The sequence below is a fragment of the Trachypithecus francoisi genome, unplaced genomic scaffold, assembly GCF_009764315.1.
Source record: "Trachypithecus francoisi isolate TF-2019V2 unplaced genomic scaffold, Tfra_2.0 Lachesis_group2, whole genome shotgun sequence".
In the NCBI taxonomy this organism is placed as follows: Eukaryota; Metazoa; Chordata; class Mammalia; order Primates; family Cercopithecidae; genus Trachypithecus; species Trachypithecus francoisi.
Window position 1 is genome coordinate 148398988 of NW_022681465.1, and position 10604 is coordinate 148409591.

Consider the following 10604-nt stretch of genomic DNA (forward strand, 5'->3'; position numbering starts at 1 on the left):
TCACAGACAGCCCTTGGGAACAACACCTGTTAAAGAGAGAAAGGGAGCAGATTGGACAGGGAGAAGGTGAGCTCTGGTGCCTGGCAGCCCAATGACACCTTGGCCAACTTTAGGGAGCTCTGGAGCCAAAATGGTCCCAAAATGGCAAAGCCTCTATATCCTCTGCCTTAGTCGTGGGATCTGGGCTACCCTGGGAGGGGTGTGATGGGCTTGAGCAGGTGGCTTTCTCCAGCTGAGGCCATCCCCAAAGGAGGCTGAGGCCAGGTTTTCTCCTGACAGCACTCCAAATGGCTAGGACAAGAAGTTCCACTTGAAGGAGGATTTGCATGGCATTTCATGTGTCCGCCACAACAGTATCTTGGTTATATCTCACTGTTTTTTCATTGTGTTCAGGTTGAAAACATATTTTAAATCTAAATCTCACTTCTTAAGTTTTTGCCCTTCCCCATACTATCAGGTGAGGCTCAGAGCCTAGCTGGAGGTAAGGGAAATCAGTAATCTATTAACCTAAGTCATCTATGAACCTACTTTTTTGCTTTTTTTGCAGCTCCACTCTACCTCCATAGGCAGCCAAGGGTGGACTCCTTACAGGATGCCTGGCATGCACATGACTCAAAGAAATTCCACCACCCCTGGCCTGTGAAGGGGATCACTCCTGGTGCAATTATTTCTCTCCCTTGAATGAGACTTTGGGATTCTCCCAGGGAGAGACACTCACTATCTATGCTTCTGTGTCTTTAGAGTCTGGGCCATGTGCAGCTCTCGCGAGACTCTCCTGTATTTTAATCAGGGAGCAGACCAGGAAAAGCCTCTGTGTTTTCTTCTATTAGGTTCGTGCAAAAGTAATTGCAGTTTTTGCAATTTTCATTGCAGGTCTGTCTTACAATGCAGCAAGCTTCACTTGTGGCAGTAAGGTATCATTTTCCTCTGCTAGCAGGGGCCTCACTCTATCTCTGGATCCTACACCTGGCTTAAGAGGAGGAGACACGCCACAGTATTGCCTCCTCCTGTGTGTTTCCTTATGTTAAGTGATTTTTCCCCACAAGTGTCTCTAGCCATTCATTACATAAGGGCTGGAGTGGGTGCTGGACGTTGACAGTGGAAAGCCAGCTGGACATCTTTCAGTAAGAATGCTCCAGCCCCTCTCTCTAGAATGTGTGGGTACTTGTCTTCCATTGTCCTGAGATTTGGGGCCTCAGCTAACACTCTGAAACAACTCGAAGAACCCCATTTAATAGCTAGTTACATGTGTAAAATTGTATACATGCACACACATACACACACACACACACACACACACACACACACACATTAGAAGGAATATTTGCCAAAATGCTGATGTTGGTTGTCTCTAGGTAGTTGAATTTAGGATGAATTTTCTCTGTTCTTTAACATTCTATTCTGAACATGTGCTATTTTTTGAAGTCAGAAATGAAAAGGAGAAAGAAAGAGCACCAGGCTTGGAATCCTGTGTCCTTGGATGCCTGTGTCCTAGTCCTGGATGGGCCATGTAACAAGTTCTATAGCCTTGGGAGAATGATTTAAACTCAGTGGTCTCATCCATGAGATAGTTTAATTAGGTTAGAATAAACTATGACCTGAAGCCAGAAAGAAAACCAGTATGTTTATTCATGGCCACCAAAAGTTGCAGAATAAATATTGTACTTATGATAAGTATGTTTCTTTGTTAAGCAGATACATACCAAGTAATTGCAGTGTGCCAAATGCTAGGTTGAAATAAGGACCCAGAGATAAATGGAGCCAGTACCTAGACTCAAAGACCTCCCTGTCCAGTATGGTAGACACACCTGCAAATAAGCCCATTGACAATTCAGTGTGGTCAGTGTAGTGACATCAGCTTGTGGAAAGGGCAGATGAATTCTAGGAGGCAGGAGAGATTAGGGATCATTTTCTTGATGAGTGATACTGGTACCTAAGTGTGTTCTAAAGGATGAGGAGGCATGTATAAGGGAAACACTAGGATACTATTAAAATCACTCGAACATTTTGAAGACAAATAATATTGTAGAGGGCATTTAAGGAGAAATCCATTCTCCTTTGATGTTTTCCAGTTTAATCATTCATAGTCTCTTCCGAAACTCTTTGCAACTCATCTCAATGCTTTCCTGAACCATTCATGAAGTCTAAGCACATCTGTTTGTAGGATCTCTGCAGTGAAGAACACACAGTTCTCAAGTCTCACTTTGGTCCTACTTGCCTTCTAACACTGAAAATGCTAAGTAAACAAGATTCTTATCTATTTATTAAGACATTCACAGGGTTCTCTAAGACAAGTGTCTCCTCTTCCCCTCTAACCCCACAAGGAGTGAGTTCCTGTCAGTAGAAACTTGAAAATAATTAAGCCTAATTTCTTAAAACTATTCTAACTCTTGACTTTTCCCTGATTGACCTCCCTCCATTGGGACGAATTAATGAGAGTGATTCCGTTGATGCATGTGGAACCATGGCAGGTACATGGCACACAGAGAGGGCTCTACATCACATCCAGGTTAATGATGGGATCAGGACATATGTGGATGCCACAGAACTGGTAACCAGGATGCAGTTAAATAAAGATTCTCTAAATATTTGTTCAACATTGATTCAACAGAAAGACAGGAAACTGCATGGAAACTAGGAAGGGAAAAGAGGCCTTGGGGGCAGCCCTCCACCTCTCCATTAGTGTTCTAAGTGATTTCACTGCCCATGAACTTGCCCTTTTCTTACAGCAAAAATGAGGTTCCACAGAGAAATGGCACTGTGTTTTTTAGCAGGCCGTTTGGTGATCACCTAATGTGACTGCACATGCCCTTTGGAAGTCTGACCCTCTCCATCACCAAGTGTCTCATTAGAATATCCATCCACCTGTAATCCCAGCACTTTGGGAGGCCGAGACGGGCGGATCACGAGGTCAGGAGATCGAGACCATCCTGGCTAACACAGTGAAACCCTGTCTCTACTAAAAAAAATACAAAAACTAGCCGGGCGAGGTGGCGGGCGCCTGTAGTCCCAGCTACTCGGGAGGCTGAGGCAGGAGAATGGCGTGAACCCGGGAGGCGGAGCTTGCAGTGAGCTGAGATCTGGCCACTGCACTCCAGTCCGGGCGACAGAGCTAGACTCCGCCTCAAAAAAAAAAAAAAAAAAAAAGAATATCCATCCAACTATGCACAGTGGACTGCTGATCCCTGGGGGAGTCCCAGCAAGATTAAATGTCTTCATACTGTTGCACATGCAGAGCCACTTGGGTGACTCTTTTAGTGGACACCACAGTCATCCAGTCTGTAAGGATCAATCCTGGTCTCTCTCAGAATCTCATGAGAGTCTCCCAAAAAGATAAAGAACCCCACATTTACATTTCTATTATGAATCAATGCAGGCTTATTCCCAAGTCCTAATACATTCTTTCTGAAAATGGAATTGTGTAGCTGAAATGCTGAACTGCAGCTAAACTGCCCAGCCACATATATTTTAAATTGTCTAACTACTTCTCTTTCTACCCTTCCAGACTATGGTGTCCTTGGAGTCAAGGACTGAGTTTTCTTTTCACTTAACCTTTATCATTTAGTGTAGAGCTTGAAATAAATGGAAATTAAACCAGATATCTTCCCACCAACATCTTCCAAGAGTTTTTGAGAACTGCCTTTCAAATATTTCAACTTTGGGAGGATGCCTTTTCTTTTTACTTCTTTAAAGTAGTCTGCCACTGTGGTACCCTCAGATCTATACATTTTCAAGCAACCAGTTAACCAGTTTCAACCAACTCAAAGAGTTTTGACTTCTAACCATGTGATAGGCATCAGGCTAAGTACTGAGATACAGAAATGAAGGTACCGCCCCTCCTACTCACACAGCACACAAACTGTGTGCAGATGTAAATCTTGTACGTGTGATTAAATTAAAGGCTTAACAGTCTAGTCACTCGATTCAGTTTTACCTATCTGAATACATTAATTCAATTTTACAAGGGAAAGACCCCTTCCTTCGTTTTCTTGTACTACCCTGAAGCTAATGCAGAGAATATAATTGTATGAAGCTGAAAATCAGGCTCCATTTGCCTAAAAAACAGGCAGTTGCCCGTGGCTTCTTCTAACCTTCTCCTTCCTTTTCCTCTGTTTAATTCACCAAGCTTCCTCAATCTGCGCCACCCCAGTCCCACATAGGGAGATCCAGTCTTTAAGGATCAACTCTGATCTCTCTCAGAATGCCATGAAGAGATGTCCCAAAGAAATAAAGAGGCCCACACTTATATTTATATCTTAAAACAAAGCAAGTTCATTCCCAAATTCCAGTAAATTTTCTCTAAAAAGGGAAAAGCCACACAAGGAGGTTTACAGTTTACAGGAAGTGAGGAAATGACCATTCTAAGAAAAAGCTGTCGAAGGAACCACTTGCCTCCAAAGATGGGAGGGACACAATTAATTTTTGCCCTGACTGAGGAAAGGTAAAGTTAATAGAGGGAAGAGAATCTCAGAAAGGGAAATTAAAGCCAGCATGCTTCTGGCTTCTTGAGGCTGCCCCCTGAGTTAATTAATTACCTGCGAGGGGATTATGAAGAGAGTTGTGAATTTCTCTTACTTCACACACACACACACACACACACACACACACGGAAGAACCACAGTGTGAATCTATTTTAAGAGCTAGAAATTGGCTTGGGGAAATTGCTGATATACTGGGAATGAAAGAAAAAGGGATTTAAAAAAAACCCTCCTCAACAGTAAGAAGTAGGAGGAGAGCTACTTTAACAATCTCTGAGCTGTTAATGCAATCACAATCTGGATCCAGGACAAAGCTAAGGATTTCTTTCCTTCCTTCCTCTTTTCTTATTTTCTTACCTTCCTCTCTCTCTTCCTTTCTTCTTCTTTTATCCAATTGGTAAACATCTGTTATATGATAGGTACTGCCCCAGACACTAGGAAAACAGAATGATATCCATAGTCCCAAATAATATTAATTCATAAGGAATAAGAGGGAGAAAAAATTTCCATTAAATTTCTCATAGGAAAGAAAGAGGAAAAACTGAGGGGAAAATACTCCTGATGAATGGATGGGACAGAAAGTGAAATCCTGCTGGGCCTAGATATGTCTGAGGACTCCCTATGAAGAGAGAAATTGTTTTGATGTACCAGAGTGGAAGAAGAAAGGCGGGATGGAGGGATCAAGATGGTGAAACACTTCACTCCACAATGTGACTCTTCACCAAAGGCACCAAACGTTCAGTTAAGTGTCTCGTGAAAACCAGTAAAGGAGCTGAGTTCTGTGTACAGGGTGTCACATGGCACAATAGAAAGTGTAGGCAAAGGGCCCACAGAGACCACAGGAGAACCACAGAGGAAGATGAGGGCAAGGCCACAGGGACTCCTAGAAAAAGCTTTGCACATCACAAGCCATGTAACTGTGATCCGGGCTGGGTTTGGACAGACTTACAAGGGCCATGAAGCTTCTAGGCTGCATTGAGTTTTCACATTCAATTAGTTATAACAGCATATTTGAAAGTCCATAAACTCAACAGCTGAGGATAAAAGAAAAATAGTCATTAATACACTACAAAACCCAACTCACCTGATGATGATGGATCAATAATATCCATGAGGCCCAGGGGCCCAAGTGGCCATAGATAGGCAACAAGGAAATCCATGAATTCCCTAAAACTATATGCAAAATGTTGTGAAAATATACAGTGAAGCTCTGCATAATGATGTTTGGTCAACAGACCGCATAAGATTACAATGGAGCTGAAAAATTCCTTTCACCTACCAACATCATAGCACAATGTATTACTCACATGTTCATGGTGATGCTGGTGTAAACAAACCTACTGCACTGCCATCCATACAAAAGTATAGCACATACAATTATGTACAGTGCATGATATTTGGTGATAATAAATGGCTGTGGTACTGGTTAGTGCATTTGATATAGTATACTTATTATCATCATTGTAGAGTGTACTACTTCTACTTATTAAAAATAAACTTAACTATGAAATATCCTCAGGCAGATCCTTCAGGAGATATTCCAGAAGAAGGCATCGTTATCATAGGAGACAACAGTTCCATGAATGTTATTGCCCCTGAAGACCTTCCAGTCGGACAAGATATGGAGGTGGAAGACAGCAACACTGATGATCCTGACCCTGTGTAAGTCTAGGCTACTGTGTGTGTTTCTGTCTTCGTTTTTAACAACAACAAAAAAGAAGTTTAAAAAGTAAAAAAATAAAAAGTAAATTTAAAAACTAGAAAATGTTTATAGAAGGATAAAGAAATATTTTTGTACAGCTGTACAAGGTATTTGTTTTTAAGCTGTGTTATTACAAAAGAGTCAAAGAGTTGTAAAAAGGAAAAACTTTGTCAAGTAAAAAAGTTACAGTAAGCTAATGTTAATTCATTATTGAAGAACAATTTTTTTACTTTAGTGTAGCCTAAGTGTTCGTAAAGTCTACAGTAGTGCACAGTAATATCCTAGGACTTCACATTCACTCACTGACTCACCCAAAGCAACTTCCAGTCCTATCAGCTCTATTCATGGTAACTGCCCTATCCTGGTGTGCCATTATCTTTTACACTGTATCTTTATTGTACCTTTTCTATGTCTAGATACACAAATACTTACCATTGTGTCACCATTACCTACAATATATAATAACATGCTGTACAGATTTGTAGCCTAGGAACAATAGGCTATACCATACAGCCTAGGTGTGCAGTGGGCTATGCCATCTAGGTTTGTGTTAATACACTCTGTGATGATTACATGATGATTCAATTGCCTAATAAGACATTTCTCAGAATGTCTTTCCATTGTTAAGCAATGCATGGCTGTGTGTACATATGCATACGCACATTTGTGGGAGAAGGATGCTTAACCTTCATTAAGTTTACAGAGGGTTAATTATCATAGGAGACAACAGTTCCATGAATGTTATTGCCCCTGAAGACCTTCCAGTAGGACAAGATATGGAGGTGGAAATAACCGCATTTACTGAGTGTTCACTATGTATTACTATGCGAAGAACTTCATACATAATTATTTCATGCTCACAGCAACTCCATTTAAAAAAAAAAAAAATGAAAAAACTTTTTTAAACTACTCTGAACTACCTGGGGAATTTTGAGAAGCCTCACAGAGGTCACACCACTAGTGAGTGGCAGAGCAAGGACAAGCACTCATGTCAAAATTACCAGCCTTCATGCTCCATTGCTTCCCACTGATGTGCACTTTGAACTTTGCTGGATTCTGAGTCTGATTTTGTTACCAGTTCAAATGTTGCTTTTCCCCAGAGAAAAAGATTAGAGAGATGAAGTTAGGTGTTTAATGGGGATCAGATTCTACTGATATTTTCTGAAGTTCTAAACGTTTCAAGCACTTTCATCTGTGATATTCCATTCCATCCTCTCAATCCGTTTCATCCAGTGCAATGATGTAAATATATCTGTTTGTTTGACAACTGGGAACGCTGACTTCAGAGTGGTCAAGTCACACTGCTTTGGGTAAATGGTGCAGTGGGTTTTGTGTCAAGGTCTTGTATGTGCTGATTCCATTTCCTTGCCTCAAAGGAACAGTAAAAGGCTTTCCAAGAAGCCAAGGATTTTTTTTTTTTTTTTAAGCTCCTGGTTTGTGAACGCTGAGTTGAAGAAGACTCATCCAGAGGTCATTTGAATTGTTATTATGAGATCCATCACATCAAATTGCAGTTTGAATTTTGCAAAATAAAAACAAAAGGTTGGGGGGGCACCTCAGAGACATAGTTTTACTGCTGGGGATAGAAGTCTGTAGAATGTACCAGGAGAGAACAAAGTCACTGGGGACTTTTGACTCTGAGGTTTCCCACTTACCTATCCCAACGGAAATATATCCCACCCTTTGAAGACTTCACAGGGTCATTCTGTCTGCTTAACTCTGACTGGTGTTCTTTCCACATGCTGTGGGAATAGCTTGGCGCACCACACATGCAATTCCTTGAGGAGAACAAAAAGAGCTGCAAGCTGAAATAGACCCTTCCTACCAAGTAGTCTGTGCTTGTGCCTAGTGTAGATGCGATGCCCCTGTTGAGGGTAAACCCTGGAAGTCCCAGGAGACAACCACAGGGTCATTGACATAAAGGGAAGACCAATCCAGACCCCAGCTGGAGTCCTTTCACTAAACTGAGGAAGAAGACATAGAGGGTAGATTATTATATTCCTGTAGCACCTGGTCGGACGGAACCTATTGGATGGTATTTTGCTAACCATTGCTTAGTTGGAATAGAGGCAGAGTAAAACAGTTCAACATTTTTAAAGTGGAGAAAGAAAAGACAAAACAAAATAAGTTCTATGAAAGAGCCATCACAAAGGGAGAATTGTTCTTTCTGCTTGAGGAGGATGACATACGACAACTTCAAACCCCACAGAAGTAACAACTGAAGACATTTAAGAATTGACTTAACAGCAGCTTCATTGGCCATTTGTCACGTACTTATTGTCTAAGCAACACTTGAAGGAAAAGGAAAGCTTTTCTAAATTGCCCCGTGTAAGTAGTGAGGACTGCTAATGAGAGGCATCCAACTCCCCAGAGGAAAGGACCCAACAGCTAACTCTTGTGCTGTGGTGCTCACACTGCATTAGCATTCGCGAGAGTGTGTTAGAAATGCAAATTCTCAGGCCTCGCCCCAGACCTACTCACCAGAAACATTGAAGATGGGACCCGGGAAGCAGTTTTAACAAGCCCTCCAGGAATTCTGGTGGACACTGCAGTCCAGGAAGCTCTGCTTTAGAGCACAGGAGAAGTCTGTTAGACTAGGAGTCAGACAGACAGGGGTTTGGGGTCCCACCTTTGACACTAACTCATGGCACAACTCCAGACAAGGTGCTCTCTGAGCCACCACTTCGTTCTACTCTGTGGGGGTCATAATGGTAATAGCAGGCTTTGTAAGGAAAAACAAACATGAGGGCTTAGTGAGTGGTAAAGGCTCACTCGGCAAATGGTAGCATTCACTGGGGTCCTTCAAAAGAACATGATTGAATTGCTCACACAAAGGATAGAGATCTGTAAAATGTACCAGGCAAGCTGTTGTTCAACTCGCATGGTGTCTAAGCATCCTTCCTTTCAAACTTGTTTTTTTTTTTTTTTTTTTTTTTTGAGATGGAGTCTCACTCTGTCGCCCAGGCTGGAGTACAGTGGCACAATCTCAGCTCACTGCAACCTCCACCTTTCAAGTTCAAGCGGTACTCCTGCCTCAACCTCCCAAGTAGCTGGGATTACAGACGTGTACCACCACGCCTGGCTAATTTTTGTGTTTTCATTAGAGACGGCGATTCGCCATGTTGACCAGGCTGGTCTCAAACTCCTGACCTTACGTGATCTACTCATCTCAGCCTCCCAAAGTGCTGGAATTACAGGCATGAGCCACTGCGCCTGGCCCAAACATTTTAGAAAGCTTTATTTCTCAAAGAATGGAGCACCTGTTTCAGAATGAGGGCCAGGTTTTTTAAAAATTGAGATGTTGAGTGCTCATAGCAGACCTGCCAAATCTGCATCTTGTGAAATGTGCTCTGGGTGTCTACGAGTTTAAAATTTTTCGCAAAAGAGTCTTCAGTAGACTAAGATATGGGAATTATTGATTAAAATGAGGTGATAAGATGTAACTCGGCGGTGACTTAGCTGTCACAGCCACTCTCCTACAGATTGAGGCAGAAGGAGGCAGGTGGGTTGTCTGAATGTTACAATAGTAAGTAGAGCCAAGAAGGGAGACATCCTAACCTCTGCCCACCAGTTTATGACCTTTCTCTGTGGTGGCTGATGATCTGCTGGTTAGATTTCTCTTAGCTGGCCAAACCTAGAACTGAGGCGATTTTATTGATTTCTGAGGGAAAATCTTGGTGGTGGCAAAAGGGAAGTCGATTAGGAGTCTGTTCTTGCAGGTGTTTAAAATGAAAAATTCCAAAGTTCTGTTTTTCAAGGAAGATATGGCCCCTCCTTAAGGAATTCACAATCTGTTAGCATGGGATGTAGTTCAAGAACTTGGTATTGGCCAGCAACGGTGGCTCATGCCTCTAATCCCAGCACTTTGGGAGACCGAGGCAGGTGGACCACCTGAGGCCAGGAGTTCGAGACCAGCCTGGCCAACATGGTGAAACCCTGTCTTGCCTAAAAATGCAAAATTAGCCAGGTGTGATGGCGCATGCCTGTAATCCAGCTACTTGGGAGGCTGAGGCATGAGAATCCCTTGAACTCCGGAGGTGGAGGTTGCAATGAGCCAAGATTGCACCATTGCGCTCCAGCCTGGGCAACAAGAGCAAAGTTCCATTTCAAAAAACAAACAAAACTTTGTATTCTCTCTCTCCTATTTCTATTGCCACGTAAGTGTGTCCCATTTGAGAATGAGAGAATTGAGGCACAGAGAGGTTAAGCTGCTTTTCCAGACTGACAACCAGAAAAGTGGAGAGCTGAATTTTAAACCTAGGAAATATAACTCCCTGCCACATCAGAGTTCTAAACCCTTGCTACTCAAAGAGCAGTTTCTGGACCAGCACTTTACAGGAATTTTTGAGAAATGCCCAACCTCAGACCCCACCCCAGACCTACTTAACGAGGCTGCATTTCAACAGAGATTTGTAAATACACTG